This window comes from Tupaia chinensis, unplaced genomic scaffold, assembly GCF_000334495.1.
Source record: "Tupaia chinensis unplaced genomic scaffold, TupChi_1.0 Scaffold150243_1, whole genome shotgun sequence".
In the NCBI taxonomy this organism is placed as follows: domain Eukaryota; kingdom Metazoa; phylum Chordata; class Mammalia; order Scandentia; family Tupaiidae; genus Tupaia; species Tupaia belangeri.
Genome location: NW_006210084.1, coordinates 1,980,665 through 1,997,082, shown reverse-complemented (window position 1 = coordinate 1,997,082; position 16,418 = coordinate 1,980,665). Strand labels below are relative to the sequence as shown.

The following is a 16,418-nucleotide window of genomic DNA, read 5'->3' as shown; positions in this document are numbered from 1 at the left end:
TGGCTTCAGAAAAAGATGAGGTTGAAAGGAGAGAAAATGATAAAACTAGTTGATAAAATATCTTTAGAAAACAAAAACATTCTATTAGAAACAAAGCTATTTGAATAGGTAAAAAGTTCAAATTACATATTTATTTAATAATAAATATATATTTCCACTTCACTGTGACCAAAGAAGCTCCTACCAGACTAATCTTGCATAATGTAACTATAAACTCTAAACAAACAAAAAAAATTTAAACACCAACTAGAAGGCATTGGAAAAATGAACAAAACCAGACAGATTTGAGAAAACAGTTAAAACTTGAATAAAAGGAATGCCAAGAGACAATTTCACTGTTTTTTATGGCTTTTAGTCTAAAGGTATGTCATAGTTGGCCCTACATTAAGTGGCTATAATTCCAATAGAAAGTTTACGGTCAGGCCAGCCCCATAGCCAGCTGGTTAAGGGAGCTAGATCCCACATGGCTAATTGCAGTTTGAATCCCAGCCCCAGTGCCTTACAAAAACAGGTTGGGGGACCAGCAGTTGGCGTAATGGCTGTGTCACTGGACTCCCATGTAGTCGATCACGCTTCGAGTCCTGGACCCAGTGGCTTAAACTCACACCAGGCACGTGTGCATGTGTGCCCAAGATCCTGAGAGGAGAATGGAGGAGAAAGGATTGTAGTGTGGCCATCCACCCTGGGGGATGATTTCTCGCTTTCTGTCTCTCTGTCTCTCTGTCTTCTGGCAAGCGCACACACCCTAGAACAACAACAACAAAAAACTCTCAAAAAAAAAAAAAAAGAAAAAAAAGCAGGTTGGGCAAATGTGTATGTGTGCTTCAAATCTTGACAGGAAGGAGAAATGGAAAAAGGATGTGGTATGACCACAACCATTAAGATCTACTTTCTCCCTCTCTTTGTCTCTTGCAATGGTATATACTCACTGGTAATTAAAAATAAATAAAGAAAGGGGACCAGCAGTTAGTGTAATGGCTATGTCACTGGACTCCCACTAATTCTGCAAATTAGCTTCAAAATATGCTTCACTTTTCCACTGCAGTTAAGGGGTGCTTTATTGAACCCACCCCAGTCCAAGGAGGAGCGAGCCTTGGCGAATATGTGGACAAGTCCTGTATGACCCGCATCATTGGTGTATAGGAAGCATGACTTCATGTGGCGCTGACATACCTGTGGGCACTGGTGCTCCAGTCCAGGGAAACTGGTGTTTTCCCATCAGAATGTAATGGTCCTTTCCTGGTCATTTTCAAACAGGAAAACTAAAACAAACAAACAAACAAACAAACAAACAGGGGGCCAGCAGGTAGTGTGGTGTCTAAGGTGCTGGGTTTTCACATGGCCAACTGTGATTCAAGTGCTGGACCTGGAGGCTTGAAATTTGCGCTGGGCACATGTGCATGTGTGCCTGCCCAAAATCACAAAAGGAGAGTGAAGGAAAAAGAACTGCAACATGGCCATCCCTCCTGTGGGGTGATTTCTCACTTTCTCTCTCTCACTTTGTGTTTCTCAGACAGCACATATGTCCTATGCCAGAAATCTAAAAATAACAAACAAAACAAAACAAAAATCCTAGAGCCTTTCCGGCCTGAAGAATCCCAAGATGGAGTTTGGGGCAGCCAATGTTGCTGGAATATAAAGGGACAGATTTTAGAAAAAAAGAAATACAGAAAATGATCTGTCTGTCTTCTTTTTATAAGCTCTACTCAAATCTCTGGGTGATTCCTGCACTGTACAAAGCTCTACTCAAATCTCTGGGTGATTCCTGCACTGTACATGTGCAAGTAAACAATAAGTAGTCTAGCTAAGGGGAAAAGAACTGAAATTTTAGCTAATACCTATGAGACAATGTATACAGTTTGAGTCCAACCGATTTCATTGAAATAAGAACTTCTCAGATAAAGATAACAAAGTGCAAAGTCTCTACAATATAACATCACAATATCCATAGTATAATTTAAAATTTCTTGACATATTAAAAAGAAAAACAGGAAAATATGAATCATTCTTTTTTTTTTTTTTTTGCTATAGGGCGCTCACCAGACAGACAGAGAGAGACAGAGAGACAGAAAGCCAGAAATCACCCCCCAGGGGGGATGGCCATGCCACATGCCACAATCCCTTCTCCTCCATTCTCCTCTTAGGATCTTGGGTACTCACACACATGTGCCCAGCGTGAGTTTAAGCCACTGGGTCCGGGATGCAAACTGTGGTCGACTACATGGGAGTCCAGCAACATAGCCATTATGCTAGCTGCTGGTCCCGTGAATCATTCTTAAGAGACAATCAGGGGAACTTTTCAGAATGCTCTGTGAGAAGCTGAGGAGAGGTGGCTGCCCGAGCTGCACACAGCTATGCACACCTTCCCACTCCCCCAGACCAGCCTCAGCCCTCTCACCTGTTGTAGAAAATGGTGAAAGAAACGACTTATTATGATGTTTTGGGGGTCAAACCCAATGCTACCCAGGAAGAGTTGAAGAAGGCTTATAGGAAACTGGCCTTGAAGTACCACCCTGATAAGAATCCAAATGAAGGTGAGAAGTTTAAATAGATTTCTCAGTCTTATGAAGTTCTCTCTAATGGGAAGAAAAGGGAATCATATGACAAAGGAGGAGAGCAGGTAAGTGAAGAGGATGGAGCAGGTGGTGGTTTTGGCTCCCCAATGGACATCTTTGATATGTTTTTTGGAGGAGGAGGAAGGATGCAGAGAGAAAGAAGAGGTAAATACGTTGTACATCAGCTGTCAGTAACCTTAGAAGATTTATATAATGGTGCAACAAGAAAACTGGCCCTGCAAAAGAATGTGACTTGTGACAATGTGAAGGCCGAGGTGGTAAGAAAGGAGCAGTAGAGTGCTGTCCCAATTGCCGAGGTACTGGAATGCAAATAAGAATTCATCAGATAGGACCTGGAATGGTTCAGCAAATTCAGCCTGTATGCATTGAGTGCCAAGGCCATCATGAGGAACAGATCAGTCCTAAAGATATATGTAAAAGTTGCAATGGAAGGAAGATGGTTTGAGAGAAAAAGATTCTAGAAGTTCATATTGACAGAGGCATGAAAGATGGCCAGAAGATAACATTCCATGGTGAAGGAGACCAAGAACCAGGACTGGAGCCAGGAGATATTATCATTGTACTGGATCAGAAAGATCATGCTGTTTTTACTTGACAAGGAGAAGGCCTTACAGCTGGTTTCAGCATTGTGTGGCTTCCAGAGGCCAATTTCCACTCTCAACAACTGAACCATAGTCATCACCTCTCACCCAGGTCAGGTCGTCAAGCATGGAGATATCCAGTGTGTGTTAAATGAAGGCATGCCAATTGATCGTAGACCGTATGAAAAGGGTCGCCTAGTCATTGAATTTAAGGTAAACTTCCCTAAGAATGGCTTTCTGTCTCCTGATAAACTCTCTTTGCTGGAAAAACTTCTACCTGAAAGGAAGGAAGTAGAAGAGACTGATGAAATGGACCAGGTAGAACTGGTGGACTTTGATCCAAATCAGGAAAGATGGTGCCATTACAATGGAGAAGCAGATGAAGATGATGAACATCATCCCCAAGGGGGGATGTTCAGTGTCAAACCTCTTAATGGGGCCAGTAAATAACACTGCCAGCATTTTATATGCAGTAGCGAATGAGTGAAGGACTGTAATCATAATATGCTCACTACTTGCTATTTTTTTTGTTTTAGTATTCATCTATAATAGTGTTTTAAAAAGTTAAATGAAGAATAAATGCAAATGTAAAAGCTGACTTTGCCCTATATGTGTGATGACTTCAGTGTGCAAGATACAGTTTTAATAGCTGTAAAAACTACAAAGTTCCCCTAGCATTTCTTAGGCCATTCCTTGTTATTGATTTCAGCAATGTACATAAATGAGCTTAGGCTGAAATGCTAAGTATGTGTATTGACTTCAATATATGAACCCTCATTATCAAGCTATGAAATTTAAATCCTGTATACAACTGGTAATCAGGAGAAAAAAGTTTGTAGGAAAGTGTGTGATGGTCTGTATAGTTATTTGTATTAAGTGAGACTCATTGTGATGCCTCTGTATTTATTCTATTGCCTCAACTTGAAGATGGATGGCATAATATAATTTAGCCTGTGGCATCAGTGATAGCAATGATACCTTTCTAAAGAGGTTTATCATAATGTACTACTTCTTGAGGGCTTACTCCTCTAGAATTGCATTCCCTTCTGTTGTGCCATCTTTTTTTTTTTAGTATACATACAAAAAAATATATATATATAAACAAAAAAAGACAGTCAGTAGCAATCAACAGTGATGACACAGATGAGCATAACTGCTCAGTGAACTAAACTATGTGTGTAATAAATGAAAAGATAGAAAATGTCAGCAAAGAGCTAGCAATTATTTACAAAATGGAAATCGTAGAACTGAAAAATGATAAATCTAAAAAGCTGAGCATGATTACATTAAGACTGATATAACAGAAGGCTAGCAGGTGGCATGCTGGTTAAGGGCACTGGACTCCCACATGGCTAACCATGATTCAAGTCCCAGACCTGGAGACTTCCTTTCTTACTTTCCTTCCTTCTCTCTCTCTCTTGCTCTGTCCCTCTCTAGTCTAATTAAAATAAATAAAGTTAAATAAAATAATTCTTTTATTAAAAAAGTCTTTGTGGACCCCAAAGTCATGAAGAGAGATTTAAAATAAATAAATAAATAATAACAGTTTATACTAGTGCTGTATACTCAAGAACTGTTGCTTAGAGTAATGGCCAATAATAATTTGTAATTTTATTATTAATGATAAGCAAATGAATTCTACCAATGTGTCTAAAATTTTCAGAAAGGATAAAAAAATCTCACATAATCTCTTTTTGTTTATTAAATTTTTTGTTAATTCTTTTTCATAGAGAACACAACAACGAACTGCATCTAGCTTATGTCTAAGTTATTACAATTTCTGAGCAGGATAAATATTGTTATATGTAACTGTATTAGTTAATTCTTATTATCCTACAATGCATTGTTATCTTCCTGTTTTCTATTAACATGGAAAATAAGACTTGATGTGATGGCTATTCTCCCCCCGCCTCCCAGTAACCCCATGAAATTGATTAAAGAGGTGTATGTATAGTAGTTCTCCTTTGCCTCTAGAGATGGAAAACTTGAAATGTTTGGTGATTGCTGCTGGATAATTGTATCTAGTTTTCTTGGGAGGAGACTATGTTTGGTTTCTGTTACCAGTTCATCTTTTGATGCTGAGTAGTGACACAGGTTTGCTTGTTAGACTATGAATTAAGTTCCCTTGTGTCAAATATCCAGCCCTGTCTAATTAGATGTGGCCCAGAAGTAGGGTATGGATAACATGGCTCAGGAAATTTAGGCAGGGCAGTTTATTCTAGAAAGAGCTATTGGTAGGGCAGACACAGAAATGAACATTTCTAAGTCTAAATCCCTAGCTGAACCTAGATTTAAAATGAACTCCTATTTTCAATAAGACAGTGATCTAGCAAATTATCATGGACCTACTTGTGAGATTAAGATTTAGATGCTGGGAACCAGCAGATGGCATAGCAGTTACATCACTGGACTCCTACATGACTGACCACAGTTTGAGTCCTAGACCCAGTGGTTTCAAACTCACACTGGGCACATGTGTTTGCAGGCCTAAGATCCCGGGAGGAGAATGGAGGAGAAGGGATTGTGGCATGGCCATTCCTCTGGGAGGAGGAATGATTTCTCTCCTTCCCTCTCTCTGTCTCTGTCTCTTTCTTTCTGTCTCCAGTGAGCACACATGCCCCAAGGCAAACACCTTTCAAAAAAAACAAAAAAAGATTTGGATGCTGAACCCTAAGTGAGAAGGGAAAGTGATAAAAGTTCTTTTTAAATCTGAGTTTGTCAAGTAAGTGGCCATAAAGAATGCTCTCTTGGGACCAGCAGTTAGCGTAATGGCTATGTCATTGGACTCCCACGTAGTTGACCACGGTTCGCGTCCCAGACCCGGTGGCTTAAAAACTCACGCTGAGCGCTTGTGCGGACATGCCCAAGATCCCAAGAGGAGAATGGAGGAGAAGGGATTGCGGCGTGACCATCCCCCCTGGGGGGTGACTTCTCGCTTTCTGTCTCTATGTCTTTGTCTGTCTGGCGAGCGCACATGCCCTATAGTGAAAACTTTTCCAAAAAAAAAAAAAAAAAAGAATGCTCTCTTGGCATTTATACATTTATTTGGAAATACTTATTGAGCACTTACTGAGTGCTAGGAATGGTAAGAAATGCTACAGCTTCTAAGATTAAACCTATACCCCATGCTAGTGCAGGGTAATGACAAAAGAGCAAGTGGGGGCCCAGTCACAGTGCCACATGCACTAGGGCATCACTGTGTGAAGGTAGGGCCACATTGGAAGCCCAGATACAATTTCTGGACCAATCTAAACAGACCAGGCATGGTGTATACACCTGTAATCCTAACTATCTGGGAGACTGGAGCAGGAAGATCATGACATGGTAGGACCCTATCAAAAATACCTATATCCTTGTTTCGTTGTCTACATCCCTACTATATTTTCTTTCTTTCTTTCTTCCTCTCTCTCTCTTTCTTTTGCTTTCTCTCTCTCTCCCCCCTCCCTCTTTCTTTCTTTCTTTCTTTCTTTCTTTCTTTCTCTCTCTCTCTCTCTCTCTCTCTCTCTCTCTTTCTTTCTTTCTTTCTTTCTTTCTTTCTTTCTTTCATTTTTTTTCTTTTTTATGGTAGAGCAAGCAGACCAATCCAGTCTCATATAAACTTCATAGAAAGTAAAATCAGACTATAACAGGAGCACTAAATGAAGGCAGTTGCCTAATTTGGACTGAGAGGTAGAAGGTTAATGAAACTAATAACTGAGAAAAAGAAAGAAAGGGCATTCTAGAACAAAGTAGGGAAGCATGACAAAGCAGGCTGCATTGAGGCACTTGTACTCCTGCATGGGCAAGAGCATCCCTAATGCTGAGCATGATGCTCAACATCTAGTGGGCACTTAATGAGTATTTGAATAAATAGCTTGCCTAGGCCCTATGGTACCCCTGCTGCATATCTGTCTGACCTCATCTCTAACTACCCTCCCTAGCTCATCCTCCAGCCTGCATGTGATTCCGTGAACATTCCAGGCACCCTCCAAATTGAGATCTTTACATTTGCAGTTCCCTCTGCCTGGAATGCTCTGCCCTTGGCTCTCTACATGTCTCACTCTCTCATCCTTCAGATTCTCGTGCAAATGCCATTTTCTTTTCCGCTTCCACTTTCCACCCTGCCTTCTGACAATTCTTTACCCATTTCCTTTATCATTTTTTTCTGTACCAATTATTAGCCTCCAACTTTGTGTATATTTGATTTTCATATTTTGTTGTCTGTCTCTCTAGCATACAAGCTCATGTGAGCACAGAAATGTTTGTATGTATGGTCCCTGCTATCTCCACAATGCTTAAAACAGTGTCTGGTACTCAATAAGTTATCAAAAACATTGATTAGGGGCCAGCCCCATATCCTCATGATTAAGGAAGCCAGATTTCAAATGACCAACCATGGTATGAATCCCAAACCTAGCAGCTTGAAAAACATGTCAGGCACATGTGCATGCATGCCCCAAATCCTAACAGGATGGAGAAATGGAGGAGTAGGGATTTTAGTGTGACCATACTCCATTGGGGTTGCTTTCTCCCTTCTTCTCTCTCTCTCTCTCTCTCTCTCTCTCTCTCTCTCGTGAGCACACATGCCCTCTGACAATTAAAAAAATATATTAAATGCATGCATGTGTGAATGAATGAATGATGTTCTTACATCTAATTGTACAATATCCTGTAATTATGAATTAACTGCCATGCTTTCACCATATGCCCTTTGCTGAGACATGCAGGCATCAAAGTAGAACCTTAAAGATACTGAGTTGTCAGAAAAGTCATGATGCATTTTTGCATAGAAAACATAAAAACTGTCATGACTTTTCTGACAACCCAATAGTATTGGTTTCTCTTTGCTTTGGTTTCTTTCTGAAACAGAAAATATGAATAATGGCATTAGACCAGTTCATCCTAATGAGTTGATAATAATTGCCTGATGAAAATCATCTTCGGTTTCCTTCCTTTCTTCCATGTCATCAGCCGACTCATTTTCCAAGACTTGCTAACTTTCACAGGCTCCTTTATTAAACTGAGAATGTTCCTCACATTCTGTCATCCGACACCCCATGATATGGCCCTTGTCTCAGGTTGCATCTCCAGAGGCAGATTCTGAGACAACGATTTCTGGGAAAGTGATTTATTAGGAAGTTTTCCAGGAAAGTACCCCTTGAGCCAAGCAAGGGTGGAACATGCGGGAAATCTCGCAGAAGGGAGCTTATGATCAGCCCTGGAGGGGACTCTGTGGACAGTGAAGGTCATGCCTCACAGTTGTCCCCCTTTCCAGGGACCAGAAGTCAGAGTCATCTTACTGCGTTATTCTACAGGCTCTTTCCCCTTCATTGTAATTTGTCTCTAACTCTGTGCACACAGGCAAGGCAGGTTCTGGCAGCCCCATGCTGTCAGCCAACCAAGGCACACAGGTGTGGGCTGTTGGGAGGGAAGCCCCAGAAGGCAGTATGTATGAGAAGGATAAAGGGATTATGGGAATTCAGGTGCACACGGAGCACTGACAGCATCTGCTGCCTTTTAGCCTTGCTCTTACTACTCTCTGGTTGCCAGAATCACTCTCTGCTCTTCTTCTGTGCCTTTGTTGGCACTTAGTCTGCCTTGCCTCCCTCCTACCACTTCTGCTGATCCTCGAAGATTGATTTCCTGTGCTCCCTCCTCAATCAAACTTGTCCTGGGCCCCAGAACCCTGAGACACCCTTTTTCTTCTGAATTTTCATTATGTCCTTGGACAAGTCACTATGTTTCATCTATTCATCTGTCAAGGCTTTGTATTCCAACCACTCAGTTCCCCGTTCAGGGCAAGAATTCCCTGATTCTGTAACTTAATGATATTCTACTACATTAAAAATATGAATGCATGGGACCAGCAGTTAGCGTAATGTCTATGTCACTGGACTCCCATGTAGTCGACCACGGTTCACGTCCCGGACCCGGTGACTTAAAACTCACGCCGGGCGCGTGTGCGTGCATGCCCAAGTATGAATGTATGGATCAGCCCCCACCAAACTGTAAATTTCTCAAGGGTAAGAATACTATTTCTGAACTGCAGCTATGTCTTCTGGAGATTGGGGATAATAACATATCTAAATCTAGGCCATGAAAATTAGGAATAATACAGGTATAGTATCTGATGCATAAAAGATTCTCAAAATAGAGGGTCAGAATATTGGCCTATCTTTGTACTTCAGGAAGAGCCTATCAAAGTTTCTGTACAGTGGGGGATTCAAGAAATATTTGCTTTATTATGGAAGGAGATACTAAAGGCCAGATGCTAGTTAGTGACAAAGCCAAGCCTCATCATACTGCATGCTGTGACCTTTCTACTCCTCTGTGTTGCCAAAGCCAAGAGTTGATTAAATAGTGAAGAACCGGCTTTGGCCAGATACTAAAAGAGCTAAAAACTCTCATAGAAGCTATGCCCAATCACTTAGGACCTCTGCCAACCAGCTGGTTCCAATACAACTTTCCATCTCAACCTAACCTTTTATTAAAGTTTTTAAAATTAGTTAATTTTTTTCCCCTAAACACACCCTCATGTACAGGGAGAAGAAAGGAGAGACAGAGAGAGAGAGCACCCGCAACAGTCTCAGTGCCACAATCCATCCCCAGTCTTAGCCAGCCCAAGATCTTGGGCACATGTGTGCCTGGCATCCTTGGGGAGGCTTCTAGACACAAACCCAGGACCTTCCCATGTGGGTCAGCCTTACAGAGCATCACATTTTACCACTGTGTCACTGTTCAGCCCCAGTCTCAACCACTCTTGAAGCTTGTTCTTTGCTCTCAATAAAGACATAAAACATGGATCCTTGGAAATGCCTCAAAAATAGTGACAGCTTTAGCATCTAGTGTTTGCATCTTGGTTTTTCTTTTTCTTTTTAGAGATTTTTGCTATAGGGCACATGCGCTTGCCACAGAGACAGAGAGAGGCAGAGAGACAAAAAATGAAAAATCACTCCCAAGGGGGATGGCCATGCTGCAGCCCCTTCTCCTTCAGTCTCCTTTCGGGATTTTGGGCATGCATGCACACATGCCCAGTGTGAGTTTTAAGTCACCAGGTCCAGGACTCAGCTACATGGGAGTCCAGTGATATACCCATTATGCCATCTGTTGGTTCCAACATCTTTGTTTTTCTTAACATATCATCATTATCTATTGCAGAATTTAACATTCATTAGCATTGATTGCCTACCACAAGGTTTGATTTGGATCAGTGGAATGTCATTATTAAGCAGACCATACAGACATAAACTTTAGCTGTCGCTTGTTTGCTCATTGATACACAGAAGTATGAGGACCAAAAACTCATTCTGCAACCAGAAATCTCTTGCTCAGATTCACAAACACAATTTACCACACTGGGAACCTGCCCCCCAAATTATTGCAAAACCTTCACTATCAAGAAGGATTCATTGTATCTTCCTTTCTCTTCAGCTTTCCCTTCATAGGTACCCTTCTTCCCCCTACCTCTCCCCACTCCTTTCCCTTGGAAGGGATCATGTGAATTAATGGTTCGAGAAATGTAATACTTATACTTTGCAACAGAGCTCTCATTTATTTTCAAGATTATCCTTACTCCTAGGCAATGCCCCGTAGGATCATAGAAGGGAATAAAGACTCAGGGAAAAAAATTAGGCTCTCAAAATATATATATATTTTTAGTTTTTCACGTACTCACCAGAAAGAGAGACAGAAAGTGAGAAATCGTCCCCCAGAGGTGATGGCCATGCCCCAATTCCTTTTCCATTCTCTTCTCAGGATTTTGGGCACGCATGTACACATACCTGGCATGTTTTTCAAGCCACTGGTTTTGGGACTCGAACCACAAAGTTGGCCATATGAGACCCAGTACCTTAACCCCTATGTCACCTGCTGGACCCCAAAGAAAATATTTTAATGCATATTCTGAATGTATTAAATGGCACTAGTGGTAAATTTTAGGTTATGTGTGTTTCCCATTAGTGACATTTAGTACATACAGAATGTTTTGCAACCATCATCATTATCTGGTTCCAGAACATTTTCATTACCCCATAAGGAAACTCTATAATCATTAAGCAGTCTCTCCCCATGCTCCCTCCCTTTAGCCCCTGGCAATTACCAATCTACTTTCTGTCTCTCTCTATTTGCCTCTTCTGAACATTTCATGTAAGTTAAATCATACAGTACGTGACCTTTTGAGTCTGGCTTTTTCCACTCAGCAGCACGTTTTCACAGTTCGTCCCTGTTGTAGCCTTATCAGTACTTCATCCTTTTTTATGGCTGAATAATACTCAATTGTGTGTACATACCACAATTTGTTTACCCACTAATTAATGGATGTTTGGCTTGTTTCCATTTTTGGCTCTCATGAATACTGCTGCTATAAGCATTCATGTGCAATTTTTTAGTTGAACACCTGTTTTCAGTTCCTTCTGCTATATACCTAGGAGTGGAATTGCTGAATCATATGGTAATTAATTCTATGTCTAACTTATTGAGAAACCGTCAAGCTTAATGCATTTTTAAAAGCCATTCTGGCCTGGTCTGTAGAATTCTTATGTCTTTAATTAGAGTTCAGTGGTGGATAAAACAGTAATTAAGAGAGTTGTTAACTGAAATGATGAAGAAATCTTTGTGAAATGCAAAATACCAGGACCCATGATTTCCTCCCTTTGGGTATAAAGTAAGAGTCTAAGTGTGTGCCACATAATACACCCCATGATGCTATTAATGATTAGGATAAGTGGTTCGTGTCTGTGAATATATGAATTGAAAATCAAAGTATTTTTTGCTCACTGCGTAAATCAATAAAGGTGACAAAACTGACCCCTCCCTTCCTTCCTCCCTCCGTCCGTCCGTCTCTCTCTCTCTCTCTCTCTCTCTCTCTCTAATTGCCAGAAGCTGGGTCTACTTGCCAGAGTGAGATGGAGAAAGGAGAAAACACTCCCCATGGGGCATGGTCATGCCACAATCCCCTTTCCTTTATTGCTCCATCCTTTCAGGATTTGGGGCATGCACAAATACATATCTGAGTGCTTTTTATGCCCTGGAGCCAGGGTTCAAGCCAGTTGACCATGTGGGATCCAGCTCCCCACACGTAGTGCTTATCCACTGTGCTGCAATGCTAACCCACACACATACATTTTAAAGGAAAATTGCATGACACTTAAAAAATATCCTGACACCAATTCTCTTATGAATTCTCTAAGGATGTTTGGGAATCATTACTTACGTGTGGCTTTTATGGAATAAAGTTTTCCTAAGTCAATATTATTCACATATTTGGTTGAAGATATAGTGAAATAATTTAGATAATTCCTGAGCATTTTCAGATTATTTTCCTAATCTAGACATAGGCATTTTGGGGTCACTAATATTTGTTTGCATCTTAGAATTTTTGAAAAAATATTTTCACCCAGTTTGCTTTAAATTAGGTTAGTACCTAACTTGATATTTTTCCTTTAGGCCAAAATCAGCTGTTTTATTTGGAGCTTTTATTGCCTAATGATCATATTCAGGAAAGCAAAAATGCGTGTTTTTTTTTTCCCCTGAGGATCAGGCTATTATTCATTCAGTCTCTTCTTAACAGATTCTCAGAATTCAAGGAAAACAGTATTGGGGGGAGAGAGAAACTCTTCACAGGTATGAACAATTTCAGATTTTAATATATCTGAAATTGAATACAGAAAGTTATATTTTTGTTTAGCAATAATGGTCACACACAGAAGACGTTAATCTTTTCATATACCATATGTAAAATGAAAACCATTAGCAGTTATATCATTACTATGTGTAACCTCTAAAATTGGTATCTTCAGAAGACAAGTGTTTAAACTCTGTCTATCCCACCTCCATTTTCATACACTTTAAACATTAAGCACATCCCAAGACAGGCCTATGAAAAGTGAATTGTGGCCTTCCCATGCTTAATTTGCTTCTTAATTGTGCATGACTTTATAATGTCTGTGAAATAATCCATATAGGCATAACATTTCTAGGGAGCCCTTTTCAGAAAAGGAGAGTTAGATTTATTTCTAGATGTTTCTATAGAACATTTTCTTTTTTCTTTCACTTACCTCCCCTCCCATTTTACTGTTGTGATTAACAGCACAAAGCTCCATAGCAAAAAGTCATCAGGTGATTCCTTCCACCTACTGAATCCACAGTTTTCGGGTTTCAATTTGAGACATAATGAAAGACTACTTTGCATAATTATCATATGAGACTATCTATAATTAAATGATGAAATGTAGTTATGCTGCAGTGTGTAGACAAGGCTGTATGTGACTGAAACTGTGAAGGTTTATTTCTCCGCCTTCATTTTCATCTGGTGTTTGTGAGGGGAAAATATAACAAACAAACAAACAAGCAATTTATTTCCAAAAGAGTTTAGTCCCCTGTGGGAATCTTTTTTGTCGTTGTTGTTAATTTTAGAAAAGAAGTGGATTTCTTGAATTGGAGAATAACTGGAGACGTTGAGATGATTTCCTCGTCAGTGTTAATAGATAACCCTCACAAACTTTAGAAAGTCTAACAATATTGCATTTTGAGTTTTGTGTTTAAAATATTTTAAAAGCTTTTGGGATAGCTTTTTAAATACCTGTGCCAAAAGACTTGTTTTCATCATGTAATCCTAAAGTCTGAAATGAGCCTTGCAAAAGTTTTTAACCTTGATTCATAATCTCAATTTATAGCCTTTCCATTTCTTCTAATAGATAAGCCAAAGTTGACTATTCCAAGTATAAAATAAGAACAATGGTTCTAAAATTTGTTCAAGTGGGTTACAATATCTCTCATGGTATGACCAGATCCTGATCATCTATAATTTGCTTTCTTTCTGTCATATTTCCAACACTGTCTTTTTATGCAACTTTCTGGATAATTTTTTTAAATTATCCTTAAAGCTTTGTTGCATTGAATATGAAATTAAATGTTTAATTTCTAAGCGTACTCCCTGATTCTCATGTTTCTTTCCATTTCTTTCCAATATAGTGCTTTAAATACATAGCTCTATCCAGTTATTGTATAAGATTCAGGCTGCAAAATAAGTTAATTGAGGCACATAATGTACGCATTTAAATTTTGAAAGCTTTAAAAACAGATAGCTGTACCAATTTACTTTTACTTCTGGGAGAAAAAGAAATATCTTATTACTTTGCATTTATTAATGAGAAAGAGTATCTTTCAGAACTTAATTAGCCTTTTGTATTATTTTCATCTATGTGCCTATTCATATACTTCACCACTTTTTTTTTCTTTAGTGAGGTTTTTGCTTTAGGGTGCATGTGCTCACCAGAGAAAGAGAAACAGTGAGAGGGAAAATGAGAAATCCCCCGAGGGGATGGCCATGTTGCAATTCCTTCTGCTCCATTATCCTCCTGGAATCTTGGACACCCACACACCCAGTATGATTTTCAAGCCACTAGGTCCAGGACTCGAATGGTGGTCAGCTGTGGGAGTCCAGCAACGTAACTACTATGCCATCTGATGGTCCCAACTTCACCACTTTTTAAATTTGGTTGCCTTTTCTTTTTGAATTGTATAAGCTATTGTGTATATTAGATATTTGTTCTATGTATTGGAAATATTTCATTTTTATGTGTTATTTGTCTTATAACTGTGCTTATTATTCTTTTTGCCATTTTAAGTTCCTAAGTATTTGAACTTGTCTATCTTTTCCTTTGTACCTTCTGGTCTTAACATAATGCTTAGAAATGTCCTTTTTACCACAAGACTCTAAACTATGCTTTAGTATTTTCTTCTAGTGCTTTCATAACTTAAATGTTTTACATCTAATATATATATAGAAAACTTTGAATATGGTACATGTAGGGATCTAGCTTACTGACTTGCCAAACAGATACTCAATCAACACCATTTATAACAGGTTTATTCTTTTCCTGGGATTCAAATTGCCCTCATATTTTATTTTGTGCTGTTTCTGTTTCATTGCATTATTGTCCAGTTTCCTCTAGATAATGTATTGTCCCGTAATGTAATGGTTCAGTGAGGACTCCCTCCACTGCTGTTCATGAACTGTCTAAAGCCCATTTACTTTGTTGCCCTGTTCTTCAGTGCCCTCAACTGTAAATAAGTAAAAAGGAATTATATTAATACCCACCTCATAGATTCATTGTGAAAATGAACGTGGTGGTACATATAAATAATTGAGATCAGTGCTTGGCAAGCTCAGTGAATGTTAGCAACCCCTGCTTCTAATAAGGTGATGGGTCTTGTCTTCAGGCTTAGCACAGTGCCTGATTAAACAAATATACCTTAAAGGTTAGATAAAAATGAATGTAAAATATTGAGGAAACTAGAAACCACTTTTGAGGAAGAGAAATGGGCACAAAGTTGTAATTACTCTTATTGAAAGAAGAGATGGGTAGGGGCAGAATCTCCCAGAGTTTTATCCCGGGTTTTTGCATCTTTGCTATGTTTCCCCCCATGGCTTGTGTGGCCCAGAAAATAGGCGTCACACTAATAATTGAATGTAGTTTTCAGCCCTCAAATTGAAATAAATGAATTCTATTATGACAAGCTAATTAGACATCTATAAAGTTGCTAAATATGTCATTGAAAATTATTGTGTTCTATATTTTGTCAAATATCAATTATGAACATAAGAAATTTGCATCTAATAAAATGGATACTGCTGATCTGTGTTAATTATTCTGGAAAATAATTGAGCTCTTTAAAAATTTTTAATATGCTGCTTTAAGCATGCATGGCCTCTGGAATCTCAAGCTATTTTGAGCTTATCCAAATAAAGCTAACAATACAAAATGAAGTAAAAACTTCCTTAAAGTTCTATTAAGACAGAAGGCATACACACATTGCTATAATGAAGGGTCCCTAAAATGAGCTTGGTTTGTATTCTAGATGTTCAGATGGAAATATTCCTCAGTTTCAGCAGCTCCAGTCTGTGTCGGAGTAGCCACAGGCAAATAAAATAAAACAATGAGGAACTGTTTCCTTTTTTCCTGAGATAATAGTGCATCAGTTCTCAACAGTGCAATCTTAGAGTTTTGAAACATGTGCCTTTAATCTAATGTTTTCCAATCCTTGACAGAGGTCTTGATTCATGCTAATGTTAATTCAAGTCACCAAATTGTTTATCATAAAGAATTGATATCACCTCCCATAAATGCTCCTCCATCTGGGAACTCAGATTTAGATCTTTTAAAAGTTGCCAGGAATTCAGAAGATATAACAGGAGCTGGCACTTTAGCCAGTTGTGAAAGAGGCTGTAGATTACATGATATATGGAGGTTGAATATCTGTTTCATCTTGGGAGCTCTTT

The 16,418-nt window shown here is 39.2% G+C and overlaps 1 protein-coding gene and 1 pseudogene across 1 annotated transcript in view; both read left to right on the top strand.

Annotated features, from left to right (window-relative positions):
* The window catches only part of FRMPD4 (FERM and PDZ domain containing 4), a 214,346-nt gene that overhangs the window by 72,207 nt on the left and 125,721 nt on the right, over window positions 1-16,418 (top strand). The window lies entirely within an intron of this gene.
* On the top strand, window positions 2,401-3,591 carry LOC106734259 (dnaJ homolog subfamily A member 1 pseudogene; annotated as a pseudogene).